Source organism: Bubalus bubalis, chromosome 24 (assembly GCF_019923935.1).
Source record: "Bubalus bubalis isolate 160015118507 breed Murrah chromosome 24, NDDB_SH_1, whole genome shotgun sequence".
In the NCBI taxonomy this organism is placed as follows: Eukaryota; Metazoa; Chordata; class Mammalia; order Artiodactyla; family Bovidae; genus Bubalus; species Bubalus bubalis.
The window spans coordinates 35,441,714-35,454,849 of NC_059180.1; the positions used below are offsets into that span (position 1 = coordinate 35,441,714).

The following is a 13,136-nucleotide window of genomic DNA, read 5'->3' on the forward strand; positions in this document are numbered from 1 at the left end:
ACATTTGGAGGAATTTAAAAGTAAATTGCAGCACATCAGTAGTCTACAAATACTTCAGTGTGTATATCATTAACTAGACTTCAACATATTTTATGACTATTTGTTATTGTAGTAGAAGTTAGATAAGGCAAAAAAAAGAACATTTCAAAGATTTTAAGACTTGTTAAATTTAGAATTTAAATTTTTTAATATGAATTTTTAAAGAATTTTGAGAAATACAAAGATCTGTATGACCCAAGTTCATCACCCCAGAAAATTTCTGGATTCCCCTTTTCAGTCATCCCTACTCCCACCCACTCAAACAGAGGAAATGATTTTTCTGGTGTTTTTTTCACTACCATCCCAGCAACAATCACTATTTGCTTATTTTCTCACCACAACATTAGTTTTGCTGTTGGAAAACGAATATGCAGTTTCTCCCACTTTGTTGTTTTGAGATTCATCTATGTCACTGCACGCACCTATAGTTAGCAGAGAAGCTTTTTTCTTTTTTTCTGTAGCATCTTGCTGAAGGAGTATAGTACGAAAAACATTTTAGGGGATATTGGCCTATGGTTTGTGGAAGAGCAGAGAACTGATCTGAACTGAACTCAGAGAACTGATCTGACAAGAACATGTCTTCTCTACAGTACAAAGAAGCAATAAGACACTCTTAAGTTCATATTTTTAAAAATATATCTTACCTCTATTAAAATGTCTAAGATATGCAATGTTTGCTAACTGGGGTGGGCGTGAAAAAGATGTCTATGTTTTTAACTTATGACCTTGATTTAGTTTTAAGGCAATCACTTTAATAATCTTTCTATAAAAATTCTAAATTAATGAGTGTAACTTCTCTCAACATAACACCCAAAAGCTTGCCTTCATCTGAAAGTTGTATAAAAATACAACTAAATAAAGCAAGATAAAATACTCTACAAATGAAAGTACTCTAAATCTTATCCCTGTCATTCATGACAATGATTTAAATACTCCTTTTCCTTCCTTTTGGACTCCTAGGAATTTAAAGTTGCAAGAAAATGTAGAGATTCAAGCTCCTCTTCATCCGTCACTTCCATTTCTGTGTGAAGAGTGAAGACATTACAGGAAAAACAATGACTAATAAGCAGATAGAGGCAAATATGGGATAAAAATTCTGTTCACTCCAAATGTCATCTTTTTCTACATCCCTGCTGGTCAGTTATATCTTGCTTGAATGAAAGCTTGATTGAAACCTGTTTTGAAAATTCCACTTAAACATAACTTGGGTTTTTAATCAAAGGGACCTGGAAAAAACTTTCATCTGTATCTGGGACTTCCCAGGTGGCTCAGTGGTAAAGAATCCACCTGCCAAGCAGGAGATGTGGGTTCAATCCCTGGGTTGGGATGATCCCCTGGAGGAGAAAATGGCAACCCACACCAGTATTCTTGCCTGGGAAATCCCACAGACAGAGAAGCCTGGCGGGCTGCAGTCTATGGGGTCCCAAAAGAGCCGGACACGACTTAGCGAGTAACCAAAAACAACAACAAATTTGGGTAAACAGCCATCCCAATTTGCCTAGGACTGTTTTGATGTCATCACTAAAATGCTGTCTATCCCAGGAAATACTTCAGACCTAGAAAATTGTACATCTGGTCATCCCAAATCTTCTCAGGAGTCAGAGCTTTATAGAAGAATCCCTATATTTACATTTCAATCACTCTTGAAAGTTGGGCCTTTGCAAGGGACCATCAGAAAAAAAGTTAAACCTGTTTCCTACTTTTCTACTGGAAGCAGGTTTCACATGAGGAAGTCTTCCTACTAAAACTAGAGTTACCATTTGATCCAGCAATCCAATTCCTGGGCATGTATTTGGAGAAAACCATAATTCAAAGGGATGCAGGCACCCCAGTGTTCATTGCAGCATCCCAAAGTTCACTATAGCCAGGACATGGAAGCAACCTAAATGTTCATCAGTGAAGGAATAAAGAAGATGTAGAACAAATATACAGTGGAATACTAACCACAAAAATGAACCAAAGAATGCAACATGGATGGACCTAGAGATTGTCATACTAAGTCAAACATCATAGACAAATATCATATGGTATCACTTGTACGTGCAATCAAAAGAAATGGTACAAATGAACCTATTTACAAAACAATAGCTGAGTCACAGATGTAGAAAACAAACTTGTGATTACCAGAGAGGAAAGTGTAGGGAAGGATAAATTGGGAGATTGGGACTGGCATATGCACACTACTATTTATAGCATATATAACTAATAAGACCCTACTGAATAGCACAGAGAACTTTATTCAATCCTCTGTAATGACTTACATGGGAATAGAATCTAAACAAGAATGGATATGTGTCTGTACAACTGACTCACTTTGCTGTACAGCAGAAACTAACACAACATATTCTCCAATGAAAAACTAATTAAAAAAAAATGTCTCCCTGTATCACTTGACAATTAAACTGCCCTTATTGGGGAGGGGGTGGATTTGATGCAATGATTATAAGTGAAACATTTAGAGTAAAAGCCCTGGATTTAATACTTAGATCCCCTCCCTGCGAGTTACATGACCTTGAGCAAGTCACTTTACCCCTTACAGCTTCAAATGTCTTGCCTTATAAATGGTGGCGAATAACTACCTATCTTGCAAGTTATTGTGTGGATAAAATGAGATCACACGTGTCAAGGGCTTGGCAGGGTGCCTGGCGGCTGGCTAGTACCCTGTAAGAAGTAATTCCTTTTATGATTTAATATGCAAGCACTACAAGAAAGCTTAAAGACCAAGCTGGGAACAGCTTCCACAGGGACCTTATCCATGAACCTGCCTGTGGTTTGATGCACTCAGAAGGTTCACTTCCACTGAATGAAAAGCAGAAGAAACAGCTGAACAGCAGGCATTCACCTCAGCTCTAAGGGTTAAACAAAGAGGCAACTGCTTTTACATCGGAATGTTTTTGTCACCCTCTTTTAATGTGAAACCTTTTCATCTGCGCTAAAGCTTCAGAAGTCAGATTCACCGAACTCACTTTGAGACTTTTGCTAGCGATGGGACTTTAATTACCTTTCAGACACAGGGATGGCTCTTGTCTTGAAAAACAGAAAGAAAGAACTCTTTTTTCCCCTCCTCTTGGCTCATTCTTTTTTTTTTTTTTTTTTTTTCAGATTGAAATCTTTTGTTCCTGGCACTTTCCATATGCCACACTTTAATATTTAATCAGCCCCCACCTCATCAGAAGACTGCTGGCCTCATTAGATAATTAATGGTTGCTGGCACTGCATTTGCTCCAGTTAATACATCTGCAGCCAGCAATTAGCGCCTGAGTTTATTAGTTACACTGGCTTCATTGACTGGGGAAGCAATTCGCCTTTGATTGAAGCCGCTGGGATGGGCATATGTGGACAGCTTGCCCCCTGTTCCTTGGGATTCTTTTGTTTACGATTTTTTTTTTTTTTTTTTTGGCTACCGTTTTGCAACACGGCGCATCCTGGCCCTGCCACCAACAGTTGGTGGGGAAGATTTCCCTTTTATAATTTAGAAGATAATTGGGTAATTCTGTGCAGGAGAGAGGCGGCTGCAGGGTGGGGCAAAAGCCGGGAGGGAAAGGGATAAGTAATTTGTTCTTTTGGAAATGTCTATTTTTCAAAAAGGCGTAGAGTCAAGGCTGAGGAATTCAGGAGGAATCCAGGCTGCAAAATGCAATCCTACAGGCTGGGCTGCTGCCTGGAGTTAAGATATTGCTTCTTAGAGCCCAGGAGGTACAGAGATGGGTCTTCTGCCATCTTTCATCCCTAAACTTGACTTCCTTGCTTTGGCCCAGTTCCTGCCTCCATTTTTGTTACTAAGTGAAATCGCATCATTTTCATGTACTTTTCGGGCGTGCTTCCCTGATGACTCTGATCATTGCCAGTTTCTTCCTGGTGATTAAAATCTTGGCCCCTCACCAGGATTATCCCCTTGTCAAATCCCACTTTCATTCCCATTGCTAGACATTGGGGGAGATGATTATTAAGAACACAATCATGATGTGAAATATGAAGGAAATGAGGGTGATGGTGTCTAGGTATATCAGAGAAAAGAAGGAAACAAAGGAAATGTAGCTCAACCAATTGGGGGAGAAGGGAAGGAAAAAGCAGAAAAGACCAAAAACAATAAGAAGTTTCCAATTTTTGTCTGCCTTTAGGCCTAAATTCCTAAATCAAGACCCATCTTAAATACATACGCCATAAATGGAAGGAAGTGGCAATGATGATGGTAATACTGATGAAGATAACAAATCTTTACTGAGCATTTTTCAAGTATCAGGCATCCTGCTAAAAAGTGTCTTGTCACATAATACTAAGGCATCTCTACCATCTTTATTCCCATTTTAAGGATGAGAAAAAAGACCTCCACCGATTTTCAACGTTTTCCCCAGATTACACAACTTGTAGCATCTGAGCTGCCATTCAATGAGCCCCTAGCCTGCATCAGGCAATTCACCTGCATTAATTTATTTCACATGAACAGTGAAACGTTCAGAGGTTATTTACCTAGGACCGTGAAACAAGTACAGTTCAGTTCAGTTGCTCAGTCGTGTCCGACTCTTTGCAATCCCATGTACTGCAGCACGCCAGGCCTGCCTGTCCATCACCAACTCCCAGAGTTCACTCAAACTCATGTCCATCGAGTCAGTGATGCCATCCAGCCATCTCATCCTCTGTCGTCCCCTTCTCCTCCTGCCCTCAATCCCTCCCAGCATCAGGGTCTTTTCCAATGAGTCAACTCTTTGCATAAGGTGGCCAAAGTACTGGAGTTTCAGCTTTAGCATCAGTCCTTCCAATGAACACCCAGGACTGATCTCCTTTAGGATGGACTGGTTGGATCTCCTGGCAGTCCAAGGGACTCTCAAGAGTCTTCTCCAACACCACAGTTCAAAGGCATCAATTTTTCGGTGCTCAGCTTTCTTTATAGTCCTACTCTGACATCCGTACATGCCCACTGGAAAAACCATAGCCTTGATGAGATGGACCTTTGTTGGCAAAGTAATATCTCTGCTTTTTAATATGCTATCTAGGTTGGTCACAACTTTCTTTCTAAGGAGTAAGTGTCTTTTAATTTCATGGCTGCAATCATCATCTGCAGTGATTTTGGAGCCCAAAAAAATAAAGTCTGCCACTGTTTCCCCATCTATTTCCCATGAAGTGATGGGACCAGATACCATGATCTTAGTTTTCTGAATGTTGAGCTTTAAGCCAACTTTTTCACTCTCCTCTTTTACTTTCATCAAGAGGCTTAATTCCCAAGCCTCTTTCCACTAAGACCATCTAGGGTCCCAATTAACATTCAAGTTGAAGGAACAGTCTATATGGACTCCAGCCTACTCAATGTGCTAAATTTTGGATTGCTCTATCATGATACTCAGGGATTCCCAGGTAGCTCAGTGGTAAAGAATTCACCTGCCAATACAGGAGATATGGGTTCTATCCCTGGGTCGAGAAGATCCCCCTGGAGGAGGAAATGGCAACCCCCTCCAGTATTTTTGCCTGGGAAATCCCATGGACAGAGGAGCCAGGTGGGCTGCAGTCCATGGGGTCACCAAGAGTTGGACACAAATGAGCAGCAGAAAAACCATGACACTTCAGTCCTTTGGATGAGATCAAGGTGAAACATGCCTCTTCAGGTCTAAATTGTAAGACTGATATATTGATTCACCTTTTAATTGTTTTTGTTCAGGGTCAGTTTAGTTCTCAACCTCAGGTAGAATGCCGTAACAGATAAACTACATCCCTAGTAAAAATGCACAAGGTAGACACCTGCCCTTATGGTGAAGTGCTTCGCAAATTTTAACACTCACACAAATAATATGGAGAGAATGTTACTGGGCAGATCTTGATTAAGAACAATAAGGGAAGCCTGGGATTCTAAATTTATAACAAGATCCTGGGTTGTGTCAGTGATGGTAAAGCAGTGGTTCTCAAACCAAGAAGCACCTTAGAGTCACCTGGAGTGCTTGTGTTTCTCAACATCAATTCCTACGTACCACTCCATCAATAAAACTAGTATCTCTAGGGGGAGGTGGGGTTGCTCAGGATTCCATATAGTTTAAAAGCATCCCAAGTGTTTCTAATACATACTCAGAAGAAAAAAGAACCACTGGCTTGAAAAGAAAAATCTCAGCAGGACAAGTCAGCTGAGTGTTGCTTGATCTACACAAACCAAGAGAGCAGAGGGACGTAGATAGAAGACATTCCCGATGACAAGACAAGAATGAAGACCTTCCTTGATGGTACACCATCTGATTCTCCTACATTATGCAACACTGTTGGAGGAAAATATGACTTACCATCTCAGCTCCGTCTCGTTTTCTGGGCAAAATGGACAAGCTGGTAAAGGTCCAAGGTCTGAGTGTCCTCATTAAACGGAGCAAATGTGTTACTTGCTGATGAAACAGGTCATCAACAGGAGGAGACTGCTGACTGGCCCACGAAGTGGATCCCGGCAATCAGCAATCGGAGGGTCCCCACCCCTTCCTCTGTCCTTGGAGGATACTTCCTGTCCACAGTTCCTGCAGCAGGAGCTGCTCCAAGGATGTAGCCTTGAGAAAGCGAGGTGTTCAGATCACCTGGACGGGATATGAGCCTAAACCAAGTGATGGTGTCCGTATAAACTAAGATTCCAGCGGGCAGGTGCCGAGATCTCTCTGTCTTGACCAGCCTCATAATTAAGTCGCTTCACTTACTAAAACCGCCACCTGCCGGTCCGGAGGGGTTTACCTCGCTCTGGGGTCTCTCCTTCTGCTCTGTGTTCCTCGCGGTTTACAAAGCACAGTATGGCAAGCCATTCTGGAGACCGAAGTAATAGCTCTCGGGAAAGAGGCATTCGCAGAAGGGAAATCCCAGGCTGGCCATCGACCCCTGCGTGGGGAGGGGTGTCCTGAATGTCAGATGCGTGCAGACGGCTGCTGGAGTACAGGACGCCCCCAACATGCTGGCTGGTCCGATGTGTGTGTCTGCTTAGCCGCCCAGAGGGCGCTGCAGGCGGAGAAGCAAATTCTGGACGCACAGCCAGCTGACTTCCTCTTGGGGCGGAAGAGGCTGATGGCTGAAGTTTAAGTTAGAAAAGTGTGAAGAACTGGGGTCAGAGAAAGACTGCAGAGTCCCCTGTTCTGTTCACCCCGGGGCCGGCAGACAATCTGGGGGAACTGGAAGGTCAACTGGAGACCTCGGAGAGCTCTTTTGCAAAGCAAGGGGGGTTCCCGTTGCCCAAGATTAGGGTCCCAGAGCTGGTGAGGAAGCCTGATTAAGATGCTAAGGGGTGGGATCGCTAGTAAAGTGTTGAGGAGGTCTTGGAGAGGATGAGATCTCAGTCTGACCCCCGAGCTGAACCGCGGCAGGCCCCAGGCAATTTGAAGCTCCTCTGTCCTTGAAATGTACATTCCACCCACTGTTTTCATATTGGAAGCTTTGCCCTGATATATCTTTGAGAGAGTGAAGAGTTGAGCCTGTCTGGACAGGGTATCTGTTAAAAGTAAGATTCTGGCAGACAGATGCCTAGATCTATTCATCTTAGAGCTGCCCAAGACAAATTTGTAGGTAAGTTCTTTTTTTTTTTTTTTTTAATGAGTAAAAGATGCTAAGACTTTTAAAAAAGAGAAAGAGATAAGCCTTGTAAATTCCCTTGCTTATTAAACCTGCCACCTATGAGTCTGGAGTGGCTGCCTCTTTCTTGGGTCTCATCTTGTCCCCCGTGTACAGGGTCAGTTTGCAAGCCAACACCTGCCTGAGAGTGAAGGAAGTGACCCATATGTGGGTTCTCTGGGAAGCCTACAGTGAGCTGCAGGAAAGCAGGGCACAGTTGTTAATAACCCTGTACCCCTGCAGCAGTGCAGGCTTTTCCAAGCTGGAGAAGACTCCAGGGCAATTACTGTAATTATAATTCAGTTCTAAATACCTGTAAGTATGCAGTTTTGCTGAAAGCAAAAACCATGTTCATCAGATTTTTTTTTTAAGTATTATAAATTGGGTGGTTTTTTTTTTTTTTTTTTTTTTTTTTTTGCTGCACCGGGTCTTCCATGGGCTTCCCAGGTGGCACAGTGGTACAGAATCCTCCGGCTAAGACAGGAAATGGAAGAGACATAGGTTCAATCCCTGGGTTGGGAAGATCCCCTGGAATAGGAAATGGCAACCCACTCCAGTATTATTGCCTGGAAAATTCCATGGACAGAGGAGCCTGGTGGGCGACAGTCCATGGGGTTGCAAAGAGTCGGACACGATTGAGCACACCATCCCTGTGGACTTAATTGCCCCATGGCATGTGGGAACTTCCCAGATCAGGCATCAAACCTGGGTCTCCACATTAGCAGGCGGATTCTTTACCACTGGACTACCAGGGAAGTCCTCACCATATTTTTGCTTTTCCTACACATTGGGAGAATAAAAAGAGACCCGAGAATATCTTTGAATGTAGTGTTTATCATGTTGTGCCATGTTCCATTGGCAAATAGGATGATATTGGATGGCCCATGGATACACTTAAAAACGTCCTAATGGTTAAATACACATGAAAAAAATAGTGGATTTTTGGCGGTGATACAAAATTATGCTTTTGAATGCATTTGTTAAAATTAAAAGAGTGAAATAGCCATAAGATCTTGTTACACATTCTTTGTACTGTAACAAGTAATAATTTTTATAAGTGAAGTGATACATTGATGAGGAAGGAGTGTGATCAGCTGTTTGAACTTGGAAGAACCTCCTTCTGATCCCTTATCACAGAGGGATCCAACCATGCCCATTCTTCTCTGCCTTACTTGCCTGATGTTGATGACAAATGCCCATATTGTCTTTATCAGATTTATCCTTAGAATTAGCAAGTTCAAGTTCAGGAATTTCCCTGAAGGAAATAACTATGCAAGTTTGCACATCTAAGTACAAAAATGAACATCACCATTGTTCTTACAGGAACTTTTATTAGCTTGGGACAGAAGCAAATATGTTATTAGATTGATTCATTTAAAACTTCCACATTTGTGGGTCAAAAATGGGTGAATATTAGCAATCAGATATCTGACAATAGTGAAGCAAATTTGGGCATATTCTATGCAATAATACATTCCTCAGTCATCTGCAATAAAGCTGTGGAATACTACTGAATGACAGAGATGTTGTTCAAAATATTGAACAAAACAAACAAAAGAAATAGGTTGCCACACAGTTATGAAATGTTATTTGTTTAGAATATATTTATGCATAGAAAAAATAGCACATGGCATAGTTTAAATCAAAGTCTTACAAATTTTCCGTTTCTCATTTTCATCATCTGTGATTGTTTCTAGTTTATTTAGCTAAGATTTTTTTTAATTTCATTTTAAATATGTGACAGGTCATCACAACTAATTCTTAGTTCTCTCATTTCTGGGTATGAAGGATACATTGTTCTATTGTTTTCTTTCACTCTGTGAAGTTTATTATTCATGTTTCTTTTGTTAAATAGCCTCAGAGTACTTCTCAGCACCTAACTCCAGGCAGCCATTTCAATCCACTGGCATTGACATGCAAGCCGATGTTCATTTTCCTTCCCTGGTCTGGAAACCCCATCAGGGAGAGGTTTTCCCTTCATCCACAGCCTCACTTCTGCACACACAGTTCTGTGTCTATCTCACTCCCTTGTTCTCGCCTCTGAACCTCACTGGACTTGTACAGCTGATCGCTGAATTTCTCTGTCTCGGCCACTCCTGCTAATTCACGGTCACAAGTGTTGTCATCAACAGTTCACGGTTGTTGGAAATTTTCTGGATTTAAAATGGAAAGTCCCATGTCCTAGGAAATCCCTCAGTCCTAGGAAAATTGGGAGGATTGGTTGATCTGATAACCCTGATGTGAGTTAGGAGGGATCGCTGTGAACAAGAGCGTGCGTGACTTACCAAAGCGACTTGTTACTAAGAAAGTCGGATAACTGAGCCAAGGCCAAGGGGGCTGGTCTCCAGCTTAGAGGCCATGGAAGAGCTTTAAGAAAATTGGGAGACTTTAAGTAGCGTCACAGGGCTTCTAGGAGTCCAGTTATAAGAGATCTATGACAAGGCAGGCTCTGATATCTGCCAAAACAGCTACTGATTTAACTGGAGGAACTTGACACATCTAACTTGGTGCAGACAATTCTACCCTGAGTGGCTCCAGGCTTCAGTGGTGGCTCCAATGGTAAACAATCTGCCTGCAGTGCAAACCTGAGTTCGATCCCTGGGTCAGGAAGATCCCCTGGAGAAGGAATGGCTACCCATTCCAATATTCTTGCCTGGAGAATTCCATGGACAGAGGAGCCTGGTGGGCTACAGTCCAAGGGGTCACAAAGAGTAGGACACCACTGAGCAACTAACACTTTGGTTTACTTTCTGGCCAGTTTCCTTGACACGTTCTAGGAAGTCAGCTGCAGATGATCTCAGGCTTGAGAATGTGATGGGAAGCTGAACTCCTAGCCTCTGGAATGGATCCTCTTAGCTCTCAATCTTTGCAGGTTGATTTCAGCTCTCAGCCGATATCAAGCCACTGGTTCCTTCCATGAATTCAGGGCACCATATTTTCCACAGCCCTAAAAGTGAAAGAAAATTAGTTGCTCAGTTGTGTCCAACTCTGCATCCCCTAGCATTGTAGCCCACCAGGCTCCTCTGTCCATGGGATTCTCCAGGCAAGAAGACTGGAGTGGGCTGTCATTCCCTTCTACAGGGGATCTTCCCAACCCAGGGATTGAGCGTAGGTCTCCTGCATCACAGGCGGATTCTTTACCATCTGAACCACCAGGGGTGCCCTAAATAGGCACCAAAGTGAGTGATGATCATGATCTAAGTTAACGATGTTTCCCTCATGTTCCAAATGCAAAAAGTGAGAACTCTCTAATTTCTTCTTCTGAGAGGCCATTAATAGAAATCTTTAAAAAGACAGTTTCCTAGCACTGGAAATATTAAGCTGTTATTATGGCAAATGAGCTTATTTTTACTTTCAAATGAAAATATAAATAAGTAATAAGTAAATATCAGCAATTTCGGTTTCATAATGAATAAGGACAGAATTGGGAGCTGAAAGAGTATGTGCCCATTAGAGAGAGCGGGAAATTAACATTTGTTGACATTCTCCTGCTTTTAGTTTTAATGTAAACTAGAGGCAATTAAGCTATGTTCAACATTTTTCCCTTGTAAATATTTTCCGTTTCTCTATATAGTAACCAAGATGTCTTACAACAGGGCCATATTAGCAAGCCCCAAACTAGAGGGGCGGTCGTACCTGTCATCTGCCAATGTAACAATAGAAAGCCCAAGTCCTTGAATAATTCAGTGTTTCTCATCTATTTCTTATCCACGTCATGACTGTGCCATTCACCATTCAGGATGCCAACTATTTTTCTGTTTTCTGGTGTTTTTTCCTTTTCCCCCCACACTCACAATCTCTAGGTAAATCTATAAATCCCCACTCAGAAGAACATGAATTATCTGATGCTTGAATGAAATGAAGACAAAAACAAGCTTGAATATTTAAAACTTACAGCAAGTATCTTCCATGATAGATCCTTTTAGACTCCCACTCATTTTTTTCTTTGATATCTACTACTGCTATAAAGTCCCAGTTTATCATATAACATTACAATTTATGGTATAACCAGCTTGTGTACTGACTATAAACCCTTCATCAATGCCACTGTAAAGGGTTTATAGTCCATAAATAGAAGAGCAAGCCTATCTCGCCTGCTTGTTTTGCCCGCAACACAGCCCTTCAGACATGCCAGCCTGGTTATTTGTTTTACATGCTGGATGAGTTACGGGAAAATAAGTGGATACATTGTTTTGTCTCTCCAACATCCAGAGACAATTCAGGATCACGGGAGGGGGGATGAACAATGGAATGCTGGCTAGAAAGATGTAAGAGAGTCAGCCTGTCCTTGTCATTAATCTGTAGGTGAGCATTTTTTAAAATGTTTATTTCAGAGTACCGTTGGTTAGCAATGTCATGTTAGTTTCAGGTGTACAGCAGTGTGACTCAGTTATATACATACATGTGTCCATTCTTGCTCAATTTCTTTTCCCATTTAGGTCTTTGGAGAGTATTGAGCAGAGCCCCCAGGACTGTATAGTAGGTCCTTGCATGTGTGCGTGCTAAGTTGCTTCAGTCATGTCTGACTCTTTATGACCCTGTGGACTGTAGCCCTCCAGGCTCCTCTGTGTGAGGGACTCTCCAGGCAAGAGTACTGGAGTGGGCTGCCGTGCCCTCCTCCAGGGGATCTTCCTGATCCAGGGATCGGACCCATGTCCCCTGTGACTCCTGCATTGCAGGCAGATTCTTTCCCACCGAGCCCCCACAGAAGCCACTACAGCAGGTTGGTTATCTATTTTAAATATAGCACTGTGTGCATGGAAATTTTTTTAATCTCAAAATTCAAGTAATTAGGAATTCCACTCTTTGGAAACCAACCAACCATGTGATTTCACGTGCGTGTGTGCTAAGTTGCTTCAGTTATGTGCAACTCTTTGCAACCCTGTGGATTGTAGCCCGCCAGGCTCCTCTGTCTGTGGGATTCTCCAGGCAAGAACACTGGAGTAGGTTGCTGTGTCCTCCTCCAGGTGCTCCTCTTGGCCCAGGGATCAAACCTACGTCTCTTAAGTCTCCTGCATTGGCAGGTGGGTTCTTTACCACTAGCGCCACCTGGGAAGCCAATACTTAAGATGTCCCATCTTAAATTAATGCAGATATATAATCTGATTGTCTATCCTGTTGCTCACCTGTTTCTTAGGCTCTTTGCTCTGTATCTAACCACTTTTTGGAAATACTGTTGGATCTTAGTATGTGTAAGAACTGGGTTCCAATGCTAGCCAAAGTGTTGAATAATTGTGGTCTTGAGCAAGCCAAGATAAAGTGGAGATGATAATAATGCCAGTGCACTTTTAATGTCTTCAGTCCTCGTTATTCTGCAGGTATGAATACTGATGATGTGGTGATGGCATGAGATGGGATGACGGTAACAATTGTGATGACTGTGATACAGATAATAAGGACGATGCTGATGATGATGACTGATGGTGATGCTGATGCTGATGCTGATGGTTATGATGCTGATAGTGATGACTGATGGTGATGCTGATGGTGATGCTAATGGTGATGCTGATGATAAAGGTGATCGTGATGGTGATGATGCT

The 13,136-nt window shown here is 42.2% G+C and overlaps 2 long non-coding RNA genes across 3 annotated transcripts in view; one reads left to right on the forward strand and one right to left on the reverse strand.

Moving 5' to 3' along the window:
* The window catches only part of LOC123331549, an 89,465-nt gene extending 81,380 nt beyond the window's left edge, over nt 1-8,085 (reverse strand). The window contains exon 1 of the long non-coding RNA XR_006548241.1: nt 6,303-8,085. This is a non-coding gene — a long non-coding RNA (uncharacterized LOC123331549). The remainder of the gene's footprint in view (nt 1-6,302) is intronic.
* The window catches only part of LOC123331550, a 57,452-nt gene continuing 51,736 nt past the window's right edge, over nt 7,421-13,136 (forward strand). For both annotated transcript variants that reach the window (XR_006548242.2, XR_006548243.2), the window contains exon 1: nt 7,421-7,551. This is a non-coding gene — a long non-coding RNA (uncharacterized LOC123331550). The remainder of the gene's footprint in view (nt 7,552-13,136) is intronic.